Source organism: Tachypleus tridentatus, chromosome 1 (assembly GCF_004210375.1).
Source record: "Tachypleus tridentatus isolate NWPU-2018 chromosome 1, ASM421037v1, whole genome shotgun sequence".
Taxonomy (NCBI): domain Eukaryota; kingdom Metazoa; phylum Arthropoda; class Merostomata; order Xiphosura; family Limulidae; genus Tachypleus; species Tachypleus tridentatus.
The window spans coordinates 52,890,754-52,912,883 of NC_134825.1; the positions used below are offsets into that span (position 1 = coordinate 52,890,754).

General features: G+C 35.6%; 1 long non-coding RNA gene across 1 annotated transcript; it reads left to right on the forward strand.

The window, feature by feature from the left end:
- Window positions 1-7,997: 7,997 nt before the first annotated feature.
- Window positions 7,998-9,717, forward strand: LOC143248747 (uncharacterized). The gene is made up of 2 exons (XR_013027166.1): window positions 7,998-9,150; window positions 9,472-9,717. It is a non-coding gene; the product is annotated as an uncharacterized LOC143248747 (long non-coding RNA).
- Window positions 9,718-22,130: the final 12,413 nt, after the last annotated feature.

The following is a 22,130-nucleotide window of genomic DNA, read 5'->3' on the forward strand; positions in this document are numbered from 1 at the left end:
ACAGTGGTGCGTGTGGTTAAAATGGATGACTCCTCCAGGTGGCTTTCTGAAAAACAAATAACACAAAACCTCCCATATCTCTTAATTTTATAAAGAGTTTATGTTGTATAATATTCTAATATAAAGTCCTCCCAAAAAAAGCTAATAAGGTGCTCTCTCAGCTGCTGCGACTAAATGCACAAGTTAATTCTTGAACTTAGAAGTAAGTGGCACAACTGAGTCATCTAGCATGACTTTGATATTTGTTTCGTTCTTTTTAAGATCTTCAGTGACTGTTTAATTTCTTCACCCTCACAAAACAATGGAAAAGTTTGTATCACATGAAACTGGCTTGTCTGGTTAATAGACACTGTACACAGTAGTTGTGAATGATGATTTTGTTCACTTGTATTTGTTTATCTCCTTTGCTGTTCGAGTTCGACTTATTCTAAACATGAGGCTTTTAGAACCTGCATTTTACGTTTTTAAAACGTATATCATGAACATTAGTTGACCTCAATACTACACTAATATAGTTAATACTTAGTGGTATTTCCAAAGGATGATCCTCTTAGAAATATTTGCTTCTTTAATTTTGCACATTTCTACTAGAGGGCTATCTGCACTAGCCATTCATAGCTTAGAAGTGGTAGATTGGATGTTTGTTTTTAATTTCGCGCAAAGGTACTCGAGGGCTATCTGCGCCAGCCGTCCCTAATTTAGCAGTGTAAGACTAGAGGGAAGGCAGTTAGTCGTCACCATCTACCGCCAACGCTTGGGCTACTCTTTTACCAATGAATAATGTTATTGACCACCACATTATGACGCCCTCACGGCTGAAAGGGCGAGCATGTTTGGTGTGACGGGAATTCGAACCCGCAACCCTCGGATTACGAGTCGAGTGCCTTAACCACCTGGCCATGCCGGGCCTAACCATTGGGACAGCTGGAGCATTTTTTAATTTTATTTTTGTTAACACTGCACCAGGCCCAGCATCTCTTATCTCTTCCAGCAAAACCCACTACTTACTGATTGTTTCAATGTGAAAAGTGGGACATACTCATACCATATTAATGGAAACAACAGGACCGCTGTTCCTGCAAGTAATGCTTTGACAGGACATTGAATACAGATAACATCATATCTCGAGGCCTTATCACTCTGATCAAGTTTTCATATTCTCTTTCAAAGGTTGCCTTCTGGTTGTGTTATCAATGACTGATTCATTTTGTGTCCGACAGCATCTGTGAATGACTTTGTGTAAAGTTTCATAATATATGTAAGCAAAACTTCACAAACGTATTCTACAATACTCACTTACTAATTCCACAAGTCACTACATAGACAAGTATCTTTTGAGAGACTGCTTTAAGCATGTGTGCCCATACCATAATAGCCTACACAGGCTACTTTCATAAACTATCTATCAACAGTCACGGTTCGATAGTGTGCTATCTTTTTGTAGTGAAACTCAATAGTATTTTAATGAAATAATGAAAAAAAAATGTTCAAAATAAGAAAACGTACATCTATGACAAAAACTTGATATTACTTTGCAACGCTTTGATGCAAAAGCCCTTCATCAGGCGAAGGGCTTTTCCCCAAAATGTTGCAAATTATTAATATAAAGTTTTTGTTATAGACGCATGTTTTTACTTATTTTGAACACTTTTTTCGTTATTCTATTATTTTTCTACGTCTTGTGATCTTTTCTGTTGGTGAATATGATGCACAGCCTACTTCTACCTCGGATATGCCACAGTCTTCACAAGTTTATGTGGAACCACTGAGAATAACACTAATTTGCCCACTCTGATCTAGAAAAGACTGCCTTATGATAGCATAAAATCTATAATAAAACAGTCAAGAAAAGAACTTTCCAATATGGAGAGTGAGTCTGGCAGTGGTATGTACCTACAGCATAACAGATGTTAGGTTCTGGTTTGACTGATTTACGCCTAGTACTCATACAAGTTGAACAATCCATTGACATATGAAATCCAGCATTCAGAGAATAGTACTGGCTGATTTGTACAATCACTGATTAAAAGGAAATTATAATCCTCTTTCTACAACATATTATGCGATATTGATCTTGTAGTCTAGGCACCACAGAATGTGATAATTATTTAATTGTTATAGTTATTTGGTCGAGAAATCAGTGGCTGAAAAATCTTTGTTGTTTCTATTTTCCTTTCCAAGCAATTTAGTGATGTCCAGAAGAACATCATTCGATTATAACAACTAGAACAACGATTTGGTGGAAATTTCAATGCCTGAAGGGAAAAAGCTTCTGTGGCCCCTACAGTCCAAGCAAATTAGTGGTTTCCCACTACGAAATGTTACCCCAACATCTTATGAAAATCGCACCCTCTTATTAGAGTAGTAGAAATTTCCCAAACTGGTAACAAAATTCTTTAGAAATAAATACTTTACTGTTTACTTAACTACGTATGACTTCTCCATGTGCAGTGAGGAAGTTATATTCTTCACAGTGAGTAGACTGGATGACTGTAAACATCAATGAAGTATGTCTTACTGTACCATTTCCTTGCTATGACATAAACCAACAGGAGTGATACAGTGTTTCAACAGTCTGTTGTTGGCGGTCATTTTCAACAGTAAATACACACTTATTGTGAACTATTGTATATAGAAATAGTTAACTTGAAGATGTTTTTATGCATAAGATAGTCGTAGACCAAACATTATGGCCTCCCTCCTAAAGTGATGTCTAGGTATCGACAGTAGCTGCACTTACTACAACAAAGACACCAGCGAAATGATTGAATAGTTCTGTACGTTAACTAGGAAGCAACTTGTTTTGGGTAGGATCTCACCTATACAACTTCATCCTTCTCATTCTCATTTGCTCACTTTATTGTTGGTTGGCATTGCAATTCATGTTGGCAAAATTTATCCACCACTGACACCTTTTTACTGATTCTCAATGTGACTAGGCTCATCTCTTCTTAGATAAACTCCATTCTTTCCCACTGATACAACTCCTACTGTTTGCTAGTCATCTCCCTTCATGAAGTAGTTCCACGATTTGCTACCAGTCATCCTCATTAGTTTGACTTGTGAACGTTTACCATTTTCTCTGGTGGCAAAATAGCTCTTTTTGATGAAACTTATTCACTGATAGTACCACACTTCTGACTTTCTAGTAAAAACTAAAACTTGTAACAATTATTATGCAATGAATTATCAGTTAGTTATTCCTATCATTAGCCATGTTTTCGGCCCTATTTCTTCATGAGTATTTGTTTTCACTACGTGCTTCTTATTTGAACTATAATGTATTTCTTTTGAGCATTACTTTCAAGTTACTGGAATCACAGTAATAAAAGCTGCTAGTCGCTGTGAGTTTTAGCTCAAATTCGTATTTAAAATCTAGGAGAAGCAGGTCTTTTTATTACACACGCTCACCAGTATGGTTAAAACATTGCACTGTTGTGCCCAAAGTGTTTTGGAGAGAACTAGGTTTTATCTCGGAGTAGTTTTTCTTAATTATTGTTAATCTAAAAGGGCAATCAAATTACCTTAAGGAGCCAAAACCACCTGTTAATGTTCCTTCAAAATGGCCTGAAGCAAACCAATATTGATGTTACTTTATACCTTTGAAAAGAAACAGTAGATTTTGATACTTGTGTAAAGCATGTTTCGATCAATGGCTAACAGGTGAATTCAACATTTTACAATTGCCTTTTTCTTACAATAATGATCCTTTTATATAAGAATTTGAAGTTCAACTTGCCAATTAACGAACATACAGATTGTTAGGTTTTATATGGCCACAATTCTTTACACATGAACGTACCTTACTTATCATTTGATCATCACATACTAGACTGGTTGTCACTGCCGCACCCAGTATCTGGTAGGACTTTCACTTTCTTGTTCTCAATGTAACCTTCACCTATTGGCATGTTGTGACTTGTTGGCACTGATCGTTGTTTGTCACGTTTCAATAACTACTGGCACTGTTGATGCACTTGCTTACATTAGTTGACCATCAGTCATGGACTGTATAGTCATGGAAACAGCACATTTTTCTTGTGGTGAATCAGATTACTTGTCTCTGATCTATTTATTCTGGCAACAGCATCCATTGTGATAGTCATTATTTTCTTATTTTTTGTGAGAACCATCTTTGTAGATAGCTCCAGCTGCTTTATGTTAAAACTTCTGCTGTTGCTTATCGATGACAGACTTACACTTTCTTTGATAACAAACATCGCATTTCTTCTCCTTTTTGTCTGTTGATGTCTTATCATCTTTGGTTATTCTTGGACTTGCCAGTTATACTTCATTCATGGATTTTCATATACTGTTTTGCCAGTTTGATCATATCGTCCACATCTTTTGGTACTCTTGCCTTTAGGAATAGTGATATGTCAGTGGAGTATGAGATCACGAACTGTTTGCATATTAGTAGATCTGTCAGTTCTTCAAAACTCTTTTCATACCCTTTGCCCTGTCAGCCCACTTTGTGAAGCATCACCATAAATGTGTCACAAACTAAAATACAGTTTCTTTTGACGTCATGCTTGCGTACACTTGTAAACCTTTTCCTGTGAGAAGTGGGATGAGATAGACTGTCCAGTCACCTCTGTCCCAATTGTGACTTTGGGTATATCTTTCATATTTCTTCAGGAATACATCCATGTCGTCTTTCTGTTCATTAAATTTGGACAGTTTGGGTTGTTTAGCTCTGACTCCATTGTCATTCTTGAGTCCTTCATTTTTTTGGTGTATGAGTTTTGTGATTTCAGTTCTTTTTCTTTTTTTCAATTGTGCTTTTATTCTCTCTCTCTTTACTTCTAGTCCTTCCTTTTCTTTTCATTCTTTCTCTTTATGTTTATTTTTTTCTTTTAGTCTTCCTCCCTCTCTTCCCTGTTCCTCTTATTCTCTCTTCTCTCTGAAGTTAGTTCTTATTATTGTTAAACAAATTCTTGAATATCACTATCTTTTAGCCCAAGTCACTCTTCTCTCTCAATGTCCATTCACCAAAATCAGTCAACATGGTTATATAGCATGTTTGTAATATCTACACTATTTTCGCGAGCATTATCATTTTGTGCATATATTGGCCTACTTCCACTGCTGTTCACATTTTCTTCTACTGCCATTTACCGCTGCATAATCCTGACATGGCTAAAAAAATGTCAAGTTTTATGTGGGACAGGAGTCTTTATAATAGGTGCCTGTGATTTGCTGGCGATAAATTTCAACAATAAATAAATAGGTACGTGGTACACTTGTTTTAAATAATTTATTCCAAACAAGTTAAATGTATGTAAAAACAAACTTCTTTACACTATTGGTTATCATAGTTATATCCAGAACTTTGAATAATTGTCTTTTTTTTTTTCGTCAAAGTCAATATATACTTGTTCACTTTATGTCACCCTGTGGGTTACCACAATTATATTTAGAGCTTTAAATAATTCTCTTATACGTCAAACATTCATACCATTTGATTCAGTTATTTTCGAATCCAACTGACAAGACGGATTATTCTTCTTTACCTCTATTATTATAATTCCAGCTGTAAAACCTTCATTTTACCAGTCCACCGTTATAGCTATACTGATAATCGTGCAGTCTAACTTCATTGTCACTAACTTTCTTTCTGTATTTGTATTTATAATACTCAACAGAAAAATCTAGAAACTTACAGTAAGATAACATCAACGGTATTAAAAAGCCTAATACAACAGTTAAATTACAAACACAACGTCCGACTCGTAGAGAATTAAGTAAAGAAAGTGGTTATAACTATGGATTCTAAAATAATTAACTTTCATCACGCTTGTCTTGAAATTTAAATCACCTTTAAATATTAAATCACTAAATAAACAGAAATAATAACTTAAAACTGAACAGCAGGGGGGGTCTTGTTTGGGTTGAAGCTACCCCAGAATTAGACTTAGCTTCATCTGTAGCCCCCTGCACCAAATGAACAATTCTCACTGTTCACTTACCAAATAACACATTGCAGCCTCACCTGAACCCTCTCACCAGGAATAAGGTGACGCCTCCTTGAGAGTATTTAGCACTGATGCTACTAACTTATTTTCAAAATTTTTAGGTACATAGGTTTTTCTTTCATATGTATTTATCATCTTTTAAACAGCTTTTATGGTGAATAACATAACGAAAAATACACCAGACTGACAGCATACTTCCAATAAATATCATGACACAAACGTTTCCAAATGCCCAGCAATCTTACTAGTATAATGCTAAGATACACATTTTATGAGTTTCCTGGAACAATACAATTCACCATCATTAACATAGGAGACAAAAAGGAAAACATAATATTATTATTCACATTAAAAAAAATTAATGTTGCGATTTTTATCATACGACTAAATTATAGCTTTGTGTACGCTAAAGAATAAAGTTTGTTTGTTTGTTTAGAATTAAGCACAAAGTTACACAATGGGCTATCTGTGTTCTGCCCATCATGGGTATCGAAACTCAGATTTTAGCTGTGTGAGTCCGCAGACATGCCACTGTGCCACTAGAGGGCTTGTTGTTTGTTTTTGAATTTCGCGCAAAGCCGCACGAAGGTTATCTGCACTTGCCGTCCCAAATTTAACGGTGTAAGATTAGAGGGAAGTCAGTTAGTAATCACCACCCTCCGCCAACTCTTGGGGTACTATTTTATCAGTGAATACTGGGATTGACTGTAACATTATAATGCCCTAACGGCTGAAAGGGCGAGCATGTTTGATGTGACGGGAATTAGGACCCGCGACCCTCTGATTACGTAGTTAATGAATAAAGAGGGATGTACACTGAAAGCAGACTGGGTGTAAAACCATTGTTATAATCACGCGAGCTGAGTGATCAGGTCAAGGCATAGACATTCCTAACTTGGAGCTACTGAACTAAGAATTGGGTAACTACGTGGTTAATCATAAGATAAGGATTTGACACAGTTAATTAATGATTAAGATCATCAGATGGGGCTAGTGCATCAATGTGACTTTCTTTTATTGGTTACGGAGAAAGGATTTGCTCTTAAACATAGTAACTGAGCGTGGCTTAGTGGCCTTTCTGCATATTAGAGTGTATATTCAGCTTAGTAACTATGCCTACAACCAGTGGTGGGATTCAGGGGGTTCGCAGGGGTTCGCGCGAACCCGTTCTTAAAAATTTTTGAGCTTAGCGAACCCGTTTATGGCTTCAATTATACCGTCGAATTGTTGATGTCGTGGAAACTGATTGCGTCACACTTCATCACACATTTCGACAAGAAAGATTGAATGAGAAAATCACAGACCGTATTATTGACAAAGTTCGTCAAGTGAATGCAGTCAGTTTCTTAATTGTCCATACGTTGAACCCCATCTCGTCGATGTAGATGACACGGGGTGCGCGAAATGCCGTCTCCATGAACCACAGGGCATAGTCTTTCCTTTCAGCCTTCACGTCAGGCCGATTTCTGTCGGCTGGGACGGCTTGCAGTTTCTTCAGAGTGAAAAGCATTCCATGACAAATTTTCCCCAGATGTTGTGGGGTGACAGAAGGCTTATCTGGAAACTGTCTCCGGAGCTCAGCACCACAGATAATAGATAAAGTAGATAGCCACACTTCTCCAATTTGCATGTCGGCGCGTGTGACCGTTTTCCTGTTACCATTCCCGCTACGGGGGAAAATCGATAGAGTAAGTAACTCGCTTGCCTGCGCTGCAGTCATGTCGGCTTATGCACGAGTCATCATAAGCGTGCATTCGTTTAAGCCCCATTCATAAGTTAAAGAAGATCGTATAGTAGGCCTACATGTCTTCACATCAACGTAATAAGTAGATTTAATCATTTCCATACTTAGAGCTGAAATAGAGCACTTAGTTTGAATAAATTAAGACGTACTATATTAAGGCACTGAAAGGGCCTGAAGACCGAAGAATACCAAAGAGTGGCAAAGAACAAGGTCACTGTGAACCGCGCGCGGGCTACGCAACACCCCCATAACTGCGGAGGTGACGTAGGCTTTGTCCTTGTGCACTGACCGGCGAACAGGAGTGTGCTCTCCGCAGAGACCTTGAGAACAATAAAGAGTCACGTCCGGCAGGGAATCTGAGGAGGGAACGTCACAAGTGTGATTGAAACAATGGTCAGGTCACTCTAGCCTCAAAAAGTTTGTTTATTGCTTCTCGCAAAACTTCATGTAAAAATTTACCAGAAACTCCGTTAACAAGAAAATACGCAAGAGGCAATTTCCAATACGACTTAATCCCTACAGTTGAAGTTGAGGTGCACCTTTTCTTGATAGGCGGTTGCTGAAGACGGTCAGGGAGGTCAAAAATGCTGGGAACGGCGTTTCCATGCAGTCTTTTTCGCGATAATATAGAAAAAGAACAATCTGAATCGATAAAGCAGTCAGACTCAAAATATTTCGAACAGAGGACAGCCGATTTGGAAGGATTAAAATTTTCCCGCCGTGTGGCTAAAATCCATTTTGTACGTAATTCATGATCTGATGGAAACCGGTGAAAAGAAATTTCTGATCCCTTCACACGATAATTTCGGCAGTTAAACGCATTGCACGTTCTTCGATTTGTCCTCGAGGTTCGTTCAGAATTTACATTAGCCATTCTATTCAATCAATAAAAAATAAGAGTGGAGACGACGCAGATGATGCACGAATGACGTGAAGACCACAGAATGAATTCTACATTCAAGTGATTTACTTGTAAGTACGAAGGAAACACATGGGCAGACACATGTCGGTTGCAGCCGCTTGTGGCAAGCGTTACTTACTCTATCGATTTTCCCCATCATCAACTTTCTCAATAGAATTTTGGTCACAACGCGGAAGTCAGTCTGGCTATCTATATTATCTATTATCTATGCTCAGCACTCAACTTTGTCAGCTTATTCATCTCGTCATAATGCTTTTTCGGAATGCGCGCAGCTAGCTGTCTGACTGATGGCTGGCAAATCACAATTCAGCTAGTGTGACGTGGCATCGAATAGAATGCTTCTGTTGTTAGTCGATGTTCGACGTGTCTTTAGCCATCTTTGAAACAGTATTTACTTTAACGGACGAAGGGTCTAACTATGATTGATTTCTCGTTTCATTTGTATATAATCAAGTCCCTTGAAATTTGACTCATTTATTCTCGAATACTTTTCGTGGAAGCATCATAAAGTAAGTGAATTTCTATTTAAATTGTGTTTTCAATCCATACGTAAAGTTCAATTAAATTGTCCTAAGGCGGGAATTATAAACTACAGTTTCACTCAGCTGTAGCACATCTTTTATTTCGGAACAAAGAAAGGTAATTTATTATTTTCTTTTCAACTTTTCTGTGTCTAATTCCATTTATAACTGTATTGTTTAACTATCAGTCTAATTTAGTTTTAAATTATGTTTCAATATTTACGCCTCACTCTGTAAAAGAAAGTAATTTAACATAAAGACCTTACATAAGTTTTATAGTGAAGGTCTTAAAAATACTTTTCATTTCAGTGCTCGGACGTCGGACCCTAAAATGAAGAGACAAAAGGATATGGATAGCTTTTTTCGTAAAGTTCCTAGAACCGAACCTTTAAAGCAAGATGCAAATGACGATGAAACAAAGTTAATTTTACGGCATTATTCTAATGAAAGTTGTACTGCGAATGTCGCTGAAGGTAAATGTGAAGAAGTTGAAACACTCGATCTTCCAGATTGCTGGAGTATAGAACAGTATATGAACTTCAAGGAAAAGTACGATGGGTTGATTGTTCGTAGTAAAATGTTGGATGTGATATATGTTCCAAATTTTATTTTAAATTAGTGAACATGAAAGGAATTCACATGTCACAAGAATGGGTCACTTGCAGTGTTCAACCTTCTGGAAGAGATAAAAAAATTCAACAAGCTTCCCTAAGAAAGAAGATGAATAAACACTTTTCATCAAAAGCTCACAGCATTTGTATTACGCACCGAAAAGATCGTGCTAATAATTCGATTGAGAAATGCATTGACAAATTGAACAGCAAGTATGTGGATTCTACTAATAGAGTTTTAATACAATCTACAGTCTAGCAAAAAGAAATCGTCCCTTTTCTGATGTCAAAGATGAGATTCAGCTTCAAATGAAAAATGGAGTAGATTTGGGTATTGGACTCCATTCTCAAAAAACTGCTGTGAAAATAACAGATCACATTGCAAATGAGATAAGGAAAGAGGTATTCACAAAAATTATTGAACAGAAATTAAAGATCTGTGTCATCATTGATGAAAGTTCAACCATATCCAGTAAGCCCGTACTCGTTACTTTCTTAAAGATTGAATACTGCTATATATCTCCAACTATTTTTTTGGATTTGGTCGAATTGAATGGACGAGGAGCAGAAACAATATACACGTCATTGTTGAACAGTTTGCACCGTGCCGGATTCGATAATGAATATTTGAAAACTAATTTGATTGCTTTCTGTTCAGATGGGGCAAGCGTAATGCTTGGCCGTAATTCTGGAGTGGGCGCTCGATTTAAAAGCAATTTCCCAATATTATCATTTGGCATTGCCTAAATCATCGATTACAACTTATTTTGGATGATTCTGTCAGAGAAGTAGAACAAGTGAATCACTTCAAAATATTCATGGATAAAATCTACACAATCTTTCACCAATCAAACAAAAACCAAATGGACCTTTTCAAAATTTCAGAAGAACTTGGTCATCAAATTCTGAAGATAGGAAGAGTTTTGGGACCAAGATGGGCTGCTTGCAGTTTGAGATCTGCACTTGCTGTATGGCGTGTTTATCCAGCATTGTACAGATATTTCTCTAGTGACACGAAATTTTCAGGAATGGCTGCGCGTCTTGGCAATACATATTTCTTTCATGATTTGGCACTGATGATAGATATACTGACAGAAATTTCTTTACTTTCTGATGCCCTTCAAGCTAGATGTTTAACCTTGTCAAGAGCTGAGAAACTGATAAAGAGATCTATTAAGGCTTTTGAAATACTGAAAGAAGGTATTGGAACATTTGAAAAAGAAATCGACGATAGAATTTCTTCTGATGAATTTAAGGATATCCATTTTATCAAAAAATAATAGATTTGTTAGACTTCCTCGTAACAATTTACTTGATGTAATAATCGAAAATATGAAAAAAAGGCTGATGGACTGCGATCATTTAATATCCAAGAACAATGACCGGGAAGCTGACAACAAACTTCATGAATTGCTGAACTTGCTGGAACCAAATACTTGGAATATTCAGGAAATTGTTGTCCCATGGAAAGCTGCGGAAGAAAAGTTGAATGGCTTCTGTAAAATATTTCATCACAACATTCCCATTAATGATTTTCGTGATTATGTGGAAAATGTCCTGAAAGATTTTAATAATCCTGTAATTCCTGAGAGTATACAAAAGGCGAAAACCATTATGAATACGATTGCCATCAGTTCTGCAGAGGCAGAAAGAGGGTTTTCAAGAATGAATATTATATACTCAGATAAAAGAAGCCGCCTCACAGTAGAAAATGTCAGAAACCTATTGACGATTAATCTTATTGGCCTTCCTTTCGATTTATGGGATGCTACTCCTTTTGTTAAAACATGGCTTCGCAATAATCACAGTGCAGATGATAATAGAGTGAAACAGAAAAAAACGGACAAATATGATGACAATCAATTGACTATTTGGAAATTTTTAAAATGAAATAAATAAAAGATTTTAAAGCACTTTTTCCATTATTTTCCTTTTCAAATGATGTATCAGTATAGACTTCCGGAAAAGTAAGAGAACCCGTTATTATTGAGGCCTTCCCTTGAGAGAACCCTTTCTTAAAATTTTTGAATCCCACCACTGCCTACAACCAAGGAAAGACAAAGGCTGTAATGCTAATAGTTTATACTATTATCTAATTAAAATTGCGTTTTATTTATTAGCGATTCTACTATTATTATTTTAGTAACAGTACTCTTCTGGAAAATTATTTACTGAAAATATCTGTTACAACAAAACATCAATAATGGCAGAATGTTTTACTTGTTATATATCGAATATTTAAGAAACATTCCTGGCAAGTAGATATTATATGGAAACCTTTCTTTCCTTGTTTCTTGCCTTCCATTGACACAGTAGCATGACTGCAGATTTACAGTGTTGGAAATCGGGTTTCGATAGCTGTGGTGGGCAGAGCACAGATAGCCCATCGTGTAGCTTTGTGCTTAAATTTAAACAAATCAACCAACATTTACTTTCACAAAACACATGAGTTAATGCACAGTGACTCATATTTATTGTACATTTGAATAACAATAAAGCATGAGTAAATTGTATAGTCATCAGATATTATACAATATTGCCTTTAATTGTGGCATCTGAAAATTTCTTAGTTAATCTACTGGATTACCACCGAGTTATTCAGCATCGCTAATGAAAGTCTGGAATACCAAGGGTAAGAGGCAACTAAAAATATACTTCAGAATTAGAATCGAAATGGGCGGGACACATCGCTCTGACCAAAAGACAAGAAATGAACCGAAAGAATCATAGAATGTCAGCCCCACAGAGGGAAGAGATCAAGAGATAAGGTACACAGAAGACGGCATGATGACATCATAGAGAAGAGGGCATCACATAATTGAGGAATACAGCAGATAGATGTATTTATACGTCTTTGGCGGAAGGCTACACCGTGCAGTGGCGGGCACAGCCTAAAGTGAATGAACAAAACATCTGTACCTGTCTATTTATCCGTTATCTAGTTATTCCTAGGATCATTCTCAACCAAACTTTGTAGGATGATAGTTTGGTTCAAGGGGTTAATGAAGGGTTTCCAACACTTCTATTCCCATTATTGCTGTTATTGAGCCTTTATTATCTTTGACAAAAGCTAATGTTAACTACATTCTTAGATATTGCCACGTCCTTACACAAAACAAAAAACACGTAAGAAAAATGTGTGTGTGGGTGGTCACACAAACATCTTATATATCTCAGAGAGTGCGCTAGCACTCCTATATTTCGGAGTGCAATAAAAGCAAAGTGATTGTCATTATCGCAATAACGGTTTTATGACACAAACGCAGCTGACGTTTCAACTGCAACAATCATAATAAAGTTGGTATGAAGAGCTGTTTCTTGAATTATATCCATTTCCTATTTAGACTCCTAACCCTTCAATTTTTGCGGTCAACAAACGTCAATTAATTAATCACGTAAAACACTGTAAAAGGATATCAAGAGCTAGGTGTTCAAACAGAATAACAGACATACACCTATCGTATCTTCTATCTCTTTCTACAAAATCATCTTGACCATTGCACACTGTATACCATGTTTTAGGTATATACACATCAAGCTCTTAAAGTTTATACAAAACGTATGGTAAGGTAATAATGAATAGTATAATAATATGTTATGTTGTAAATAAATTGGGAGAAAGTTATAATTTTAGTGCTATTTATTTATGATAGCATCCACTTCAACGTTTAAAAACAATCACAGCCTAAAGGAGTACCTAATTGTTGTATTGACTTTTTAAGTTAAGCACAAAGCTACACAATGAGCTTTCTATTTTTAGCCCCCCACGGGTATCGAAACGTGATTTCTAGCAGACATACCGCTGTGCCACATACCGGGTACCTGAGCTTCTTTATTATAAGATACCACTGGTTACTCTTTTCAGAAAGTATGCAATAAGTAATGACGCAAAATCGTTGATATTTTTCTTCAGAGCTCTACCCTACTGCGGATGTATTCATGATTACAAGAGGAGTTAGTTGTTTTGAAAGTCAGCTTCTCACATTTTTACTAATTTGGGGATAGAAGAACACATTATATTAAACCACCAAACTACATTGTTCGCTAATATACTAAGAAAGCCACAGCTATATCAGGTTGCACAGTGGCCTTTTTATTGCAGATTTGAGAATATATATATATATATTATTTTATAATATAAGTAATTTGGAACATTAATTTCTTCTCGACAAACACGAATGAACATAAAAACATAATATTACTCATAAACTGTCCATCTGTGGATCAGTACTAAGCCTCTGGGCTTACAAGGCTAAAATCCTGATCTCGATATATGTGGTGGGCAGAGCGCACGCAGCTCATTGTACAGCTTTGCTCTCAAAACAAGTATTCATATACTTTTTTTATTTAATTGAGGCGTATTGTTGAACATCTGTCAACTTCTATGATGATCAGAACAAACCATTCTATCTTAAGAAACATCCTATTTTATGAATCAAATTCAAAATAAAACTAGTATAAATGTTGATTTGTAACGATTCATAATGCAGTTACAAATTTGGACTTATAGATATAGAAATAAAATATTTTTACTTTATTGAAACATTCTTTATTTGTGTTTAGTATTAGTCCCGTCCTACTAACTTATAAAATAAACTTACACCTTAACTACCACTTCTTTAATATGTGGAAATTATCACGAAAACCAAGTCCGCGTCAGATAACAGAAAATACCTACTGTTGAGAAATCAGTTCAGGAACGCCAACTAACTACAATTTTATAAAATAAACCTCTCTCTTGCCTTGTATTTTTAGTAAAGTCATTCACTGTCGCTGTAAGAAAAAGGCTCGAAGTTTTCAAAAAAGGAATAAATGAAAGAACCTTCAGGGATTGCGTTTCAATAAAAAGTCAAGAAATCCTCTTTTGATTTCTGAGTATTAGAATATTAATAAATTGGCAAACAACAATTATAAGCATAATAAAATAGCTTATTTTGTAGGAACGTACATATTTCGATAGAATGTTCTGTAGACACATGAACTATGATTTTCAAAGTATATCACTTTATTATGCTTATAAGTCGTTGTTTGTCAGCTTATTATTTGTTACGTATTATAATTTATCTCGGACGAGCTTTCAATTTATTATGCTATGTATTACGATTTCAAATATCCTGAAGCTCAGTTCAATTATGATGTAAATTTAGAAGTTAATTAAATATCGAGATGTATTAAAGTTATGATATTTGCCAACAAGATTGATGCACGCAATTTTCTTTCTTAATACAAATATATTTTCGTATAAAAACAATAATATAATTTAAAATAATAGTTTTTACAAATAATGAATTATATACAATAGTTTTACAAACTTATAAACAATATTGAGTATTTTATTTGATCTGAAACTTCCTTAATATCTTATCGGGGGTTCACGGTGCGAGCGAATTCTAAGCTGAAATCGGTGCAATTTACTTAACGTCTCCTTAAAAATACTTACGTCCGACGTTAATCCTTTAAAGTTAAACTATTTGTAAGGTTCGAAATCTATAAACGTTCCTGGTCAAATATCTGTAGTTTCCCGATTAATGAACTTAAATCACAGTTATAGCTTCCGAGGTTTATAGTGTACAAAACTGTGGCAAACCAACAATTATAAACTTTAAGCGAGGTTCTCGAAATTTCAGTTGGCAACAATACCAGTAATCACTAGTATTTACATACACAGTACATTGTTAATTTTTACGTTTGAAAATCTTATACAACTTTAGTTGATAGGCGGGAATTTTGCAATATCGACTTAATAGTATAAGTTACATGCATTTCTAAATATATATTTAACTAAAGCAAACATTGATGATAAAATAAATATATAATTGTAAATCTGTCACACCTCCCTCCTTAGACAATTTTTAACTAAGATATTAGATATATATATATGCATTGATAATAATACATTAATAAAGTAACGTACAATTTCAGTAATCAGTCAGTATATAGCACAATCAACACAACTAACCTTATGAGCATAAAATTACATAGCACGTGAGAGTGCATCAGCACAGATGTTATCAACCTCTTTGACATGTATTATCTTCAAATCATACTCTTGTACTGTTAAAGGGGGTTTTATAGATTATGCAAATGAAATTTGAGATTTTTTCTTAACAAGAAATCACTTTACACTCAGACTAGTTAAAATAAAACTCGATATATTGACAGACAATTTTTTTCTAAGTTTAAGAAAACTACTTCACTAAAAATATGATTTTTTATGTGTAAATGAGTTATAATGTTTACTGAAAATCTGCCAAATTTTGTGAATATATACATACTATGTTAAAAGTTAGTAGTATCAAAATTATAAATAATTTAAACGAATACAAACAGATCACGTAGTCGGTTAAATTGACCGAGACTATGTTGAGAGAATGACAAGTGAAATGAACTAAAAGAGTCCCCTTCAATGTTAGACGCACACGCTGCATCCCCTAAGGGCCGGCCCTCTTATTAAGCATTCTACATTTTAATTTTGATATTTGTCATATAATAAAACTGATAAGTACGAATGCAAAAACACAGATTAATTAATATAGTACTGAACAAGTAGCAGAGGTTCTCCTAGATATCAATGATACTTCTGGCTGAAGCATCATTAGTACTGGATGTTATTATTCACAACTAGAATAGGTGATATTCTTTGATAGATTGTTTAGGTAGAGTATTCATGATGAAACTTTGTAGAATGGACGGCAACTGCCTGTTGTGGATATACAAGCGTGGAGGGTGACGTTTCGAAAGCTTTCCACCTTTTGTCTTCAAGTCAGCGTGTATGTAGGTTCTGACGGTCTTTTACAGTATCCTGGTGGATTGTAAAGAACGTGTTGTGATTGGTTGGATTATCATTGTTTCTGATTGGAGGAGAGATTTCCTGTAGATTCACTAATGGCAGCCACAGATTACTTACCTCTAATCCGGAATTTCTGTTAAGTGAAGGCTTAATAGTGTTAATATAAAATGATTCATTGATATTTATTGTCTTCCAGAATTTGTCTGTGTCGATGACTCTAGTTTTCTCCCAGTTTATTCTGTGTCCAGTTGACGTGGCATGCTCTGCAATGGCTGAAACGCAAGATTCAATATTGTTTGTAAGATAATAAAACTTTTGTAAATAGATAATTGGGCCTGGCATGGCCAAGCGCGTAAGGCGTGCGACTCGTAATCCGAGTGTCGCGGGTTCGCGCCCGCGTCGCGCCAAATATGCTCGCCCTCCCAGCCGTGGGGGCGTTATAATGTGACGGTCAATCCCACTATTCGTTGCTAGAAGAGTAGCCCAAGAGTTGACGGTGGGTGGTGATGACTAGCTGCCTTCCCTCTAGTCTTACACTGCTAAATTAGGAACGGCTCGGTGCAGTGGGCTAACAACCTACTCACTTAAATACTTGTTGAAGAATCCGCAAGCGATTGCGGCCCTATGTTCCTAGATAGAATCTAATGGTGATAATTAACTAACTAAATAGATAATTATTTGTAATAACCGTTATTGTAAATTGTATTATTATTTGTATATTAAAATTATTTCTATTTAAAAAGAAAATTTGTTTGTAAGTATCATAAATTGGATACATATTGACATTTATTTCACTTCTAAATGTAAATTACAATTTAACCCAGTTTCAAGCTGTTTGAAACTGCAATACGTAACAGGTTCAATAAGTTATACTTAGGTTAGAATTTTCTTAATTATGAAAAAGCACATTAGTCTATTATGTTCCTTATAATATTCAACACATAATGGCAAATGCCTTTTTAATTGAACAATATGAACGTTTGGGTATAAAGACAAAATTTTCATTCAGTTGTTTGATGTTTTCCTTAAATTTTAAATTCAATTTATATGTTTTTGTCAAATGAAATGGCCCGGCATCGCCAAGTGTGTTAAGGCGTGCGACTCGTTCGCATCCTCGTCGCGCCAAACATGCTCGCCCTTTCAGCTGTGAGGGCGTTATAATGTTACGGTCAATCCCACTATTCGTTGCTAGAAGAGTAGCTCAAGAGTTGGCGGTGGGTGGTAAGACTAGCTGCCTTCCCTCTAATCTTACACTACTAAATTAGGGACGGCTAGCACAGATAGCCCTCGAGTAGCTTTGTGCGGAATTCAAAAGACAAACAAAAAATTAAATGAAATAATATATGTTCATTTAATTTATTCCATGTTTTTACTTCTGTGTTTTTAAATATATTTTTATATCTGTATTGGATCGTTTTTTAAATCGTGTTATTGATATCTTTTAGCCTATAATTCCGCTTCTGTTTCTGACTGTTTTCGTTCATTATAATTTAAATATTCTCACCTAAGGTTGTGACATGCGTAGGATTAAATAGCGCGTTCTGAACACAAAGATAATAGGCATTTCCGGATATAATCTTAAACGGAAAATGTGTAGGTGAGGATAATGTGCTAAAAACTATCAGAACCGTCGACAGTCTGGTGCCTGTCACATTTAGAATTGATACAATTAGAAATTGGTATTCTCAGCTAGCTGTTATACGTCATCAGATGGTGAAATTATTCTGTGTGAAAACTTAATAATCCACTCATGAGTTTTATTTTGAAAATCTTTATGAAAGAAATGAAAACAACAACAACAAAACAAACAAACATGGCAGTAGGTATGCTAGTACATTCTAGAAAGTATCTGGAGGTGGAGAAATATGACTGACATTTTATTACTAAGAATATCTAAATAACTTTTTATTGTAGAACTATAAGGTATATTTTAATCTATGCCACAAAATGAAATGGACGTTTCTTGTTTTGCTTTTTACAGAGGAAAGAAATAGAAGGTTTAATCAGAAGTAATACATCACAAAACTGTTTGCTAAACACTTTAAGTTTGGAATTTTTATTTTATTTTTTAAATTACTTTTTGTTGTTATAAAGGCGATGACATACCAAGGTTATTGCGTCAAGTCAATGCAATTTCCTGCTAGTTATGGAATTAAACTGAGTTGTTGTTAAGTGTTATCTTTATTTCGTTACGGTATGTTTCATTCTTTTGCTAAGTATGTAATATGTCATTATATTGATTGATTTTAAGGTATTCGTAATACAGCTAACAAATAATCTAACGCTTCACTTATTTTTTGTCTTTAATATAGGTATACATATTTTACTTGAGTCTGAACGTCATCTTATCTCAGGCTAAACAGCAATATTGTAGCTCCTCCATTCACTTCAGGTCCAAGCACAGCTATCTTCATTTAAAACTGGTGACCAGAGGGAGATTAACCACTAAACAGCTCACGTCTTTTATATAGCTACCTTAAACCGAAGAATAGAAATGACTGTCATTATTTTAACAACCCCATATCTAAAAGTGAGAGCGCGTTCAGCGATTTACCTCATCTCGAGCCTCAGACCTTGCGACCACGAACCCGACAATCTAACAACTAGACTACCGCTTGCCCACAAATTTCGCTGTAGTGCTAAATATATAATATACCATTTCTCGTATTACAGTCATTAGAAATTCAAACAATTCAAAAGGTTGACTACTTTTTTAAACTTTACGTTATCCAAAATTGAACAGTAATTTTGATATACTAGTGTACATGCTGTCATTTTTTTATGTTGATTTTTTACTCTTCAATAACATGATATTGAAGTCGCCAGCTGTGTCTGTTTTGGTTTTTAAAAATTAGATGTTTTTAGACATATGCTTTGAATATTTTTGAGTTGACTATAGGTTCAACTTGGTGACACTCCCTTTAAGGGTAAGATTCAACTGTATGCTAGTTGAGATAACGGGGGAAAGAATGTACTAGCCTTTGATTTAATAAAGTTATTGATACTCTGGCTAGCACATGTTTTTATGCCTACACAATTATTTATCCTCTTAAAATTGTGGTACTACATTCACTTGTAGGCTATTGCTGTTTGTACTGTAAACCGTGGTAACTGTCATTAAAGATTTCTAATGAAATATGTAGTCTGTCGTATTCTCTGTGGTACAACTGCCACACTTGTTTGTTTGTATGGCACTACCTCATTTGGGTGATAGTTGTGACAGTTGGTTAGTTGCGATACTAACAATAAAAGGAAAGTTGTGTCAATCCCTTTCAAGGCCTGATAAATCTACCAAGTGAAAATTTCCACCGTTATTGAAACAGTAACAGTTAACCTGAACAAGCTGCGTGATCCTCCATTGGGCAAAGTCTGTGCTGTGGATGTAGTGCTTCCATATTATGTCAGGTTTTATGTCTCATAATTTGTTTGATGTGTGAGATAGTGACATAGCAAACGTTTTAAGTAATGGCATGCCATCTGTGGTTGAACAGTGGCTCAGATAAATTATACAAATGGTAGTATATTACCGTCAGAAGCCAACTTATCAAAGTGGCCCATGTAATTGTAATGTTCAAGATATGCAAAATATATATATAATTTCATTCATATATGTTGACCAACACAAAGCACATCAAAGAAATAGAACATGACTAAAGGTCAACCTGTACTGGAGAATACCTTAGTTTGATTAGTGTGTTGAGACTTTATGAAAAGTAATTAATAAACACAAATCAAAGAAGCAGTAATACTGTTGGTTTCGTTAGTGCAAGGAAGGAACAATACAGTTTTGATATTGTAATGTTCCATAGGTATTGAATATTGCTGGAAGAGATGAAATTAGTAGTGTTCTAATACATGTGCACATAAACATAGTTTGAACCATATTTTGGAAGTGTTGGTGGGTTGTGTTTTAGTTTCGAGGTTTTGAAACTCAAGTGTAAATCTCAATGTCTGTGAAGCTCAAGAAGAGCATGTCTCAGTGTGACGAGTCTATACTCAGGAATGTTTTGTTTGTTGTGCAGAAATATTTTAAACATTCAGAATTTAAAATAGTTTTGTGGCCTAACAGAGCACATTTTGTAATAAATGTTTCTGTAGACTTTTTAGATGTTTTTGAAAGTTTTTTTACTACAGTTACGACAGAAAGTGTTCGTACCCCTGCGTCCCAAGTGGTTTTGCTCATAACTTAAAAAGTATCGCGAGTAGTCTAATAGACGTATAATATATTATACATATCATACTAATACACATCTACATACATTTTTATGTAAATTAAACGACAAATAAACTGTTTATACACAAATAACCAAAAATAGGAGAAGCAGAATGTGTTCGTACATTTCAGAACGTGTGAAAAAACTGATATTCCCGTTAAAATTTTGTTTAGTTTGACGAATAAACTACATTATACCATTCCAGAAATAGACACTGGGTTCATAATTATTGTAATTTAGCCAGCAAAAAATATACTTCCGGCAATTTAGCGCCGTCTCCGTCATTATCTGCTTGGTCATCATGGCGAAAGAAAACAACTGTCCAGTGATTTAAAAAACCCAATTATTGTAAAATTCAAGTCTCGTGTGTCTCTTTTCGGTATTGCTACACAACTTAATGTGCCGAAATCTACTGTTAAAAGCATAATTGTCAAGTTTAAGCTTACAGGATTAACTGCTGAACTCCCTCGTTCCGGACGCCCCACCAAAATTCCAGAGAGAACCAACAGGAAAAAGTTCTCAAAGAAGTTAGTAAGAACCCTCGTTTAACACGTAATGACATACAGAAACTGGGAAGAGAAATTGGGGTTGAAGTAAGCACCTCTACAATTACGAACATGTTACGCTCTTCTGGGTTCAAAGCATGCCGTCCTCGTAGAACTCCATATTTAAAGCCTGTTCATTTTGAAGCACGATTGAGGTATGCAAGAAAGCATGTAGATAAACCCTTTACCTACTGGAAGAGTATTATTTGGTCAGACGAGACTAAACTCGAGCTTTTCGGCCATAATAATGTTCGCTCTATTTTCCGTAAGAAGAAGGAACGAAATCTTCCAAAGAACACCGTCCATACAGTTAAACACGGAGGTGGCTCGATCATGCTATGGGGTTCCTTCAGCTCTTCTGGTGTAGGCAGCCTTCACCGCGTCAACGGAATCATTAAAAAAGAAAAGTGAGTTGATATATTAGACACTTATATCAAGAACGATGCTCGAAACTTGTGGCTTGGGCGTCGTTGGATCTTCCAGCACGACAATGACCCTAAGCACACATCGAAATATGTGCAATCCTGGTTGCAGAAGAACCATATAAACGTTCTAGAGTGGCCATCTTAGTCACCCGATCTCAACCCAATTGAAAACGTTTGGCATGAGTTGAAAACCAGGGTTCATCAGCGTCATCCGAAAAACTTGCAAGAGTTGGAGGCATTCTGTAAAGAAGAATGGAAGAAAATACCATCGAGTACTGTCAAAATATCATGGAGGGCTATGAGGAGAGATTGCGCCAAGTAATTCACCTGTTGTCTACTGAACTTTCGAGAATTTCGCCTAAAGATTATAAATCGACGAGCCA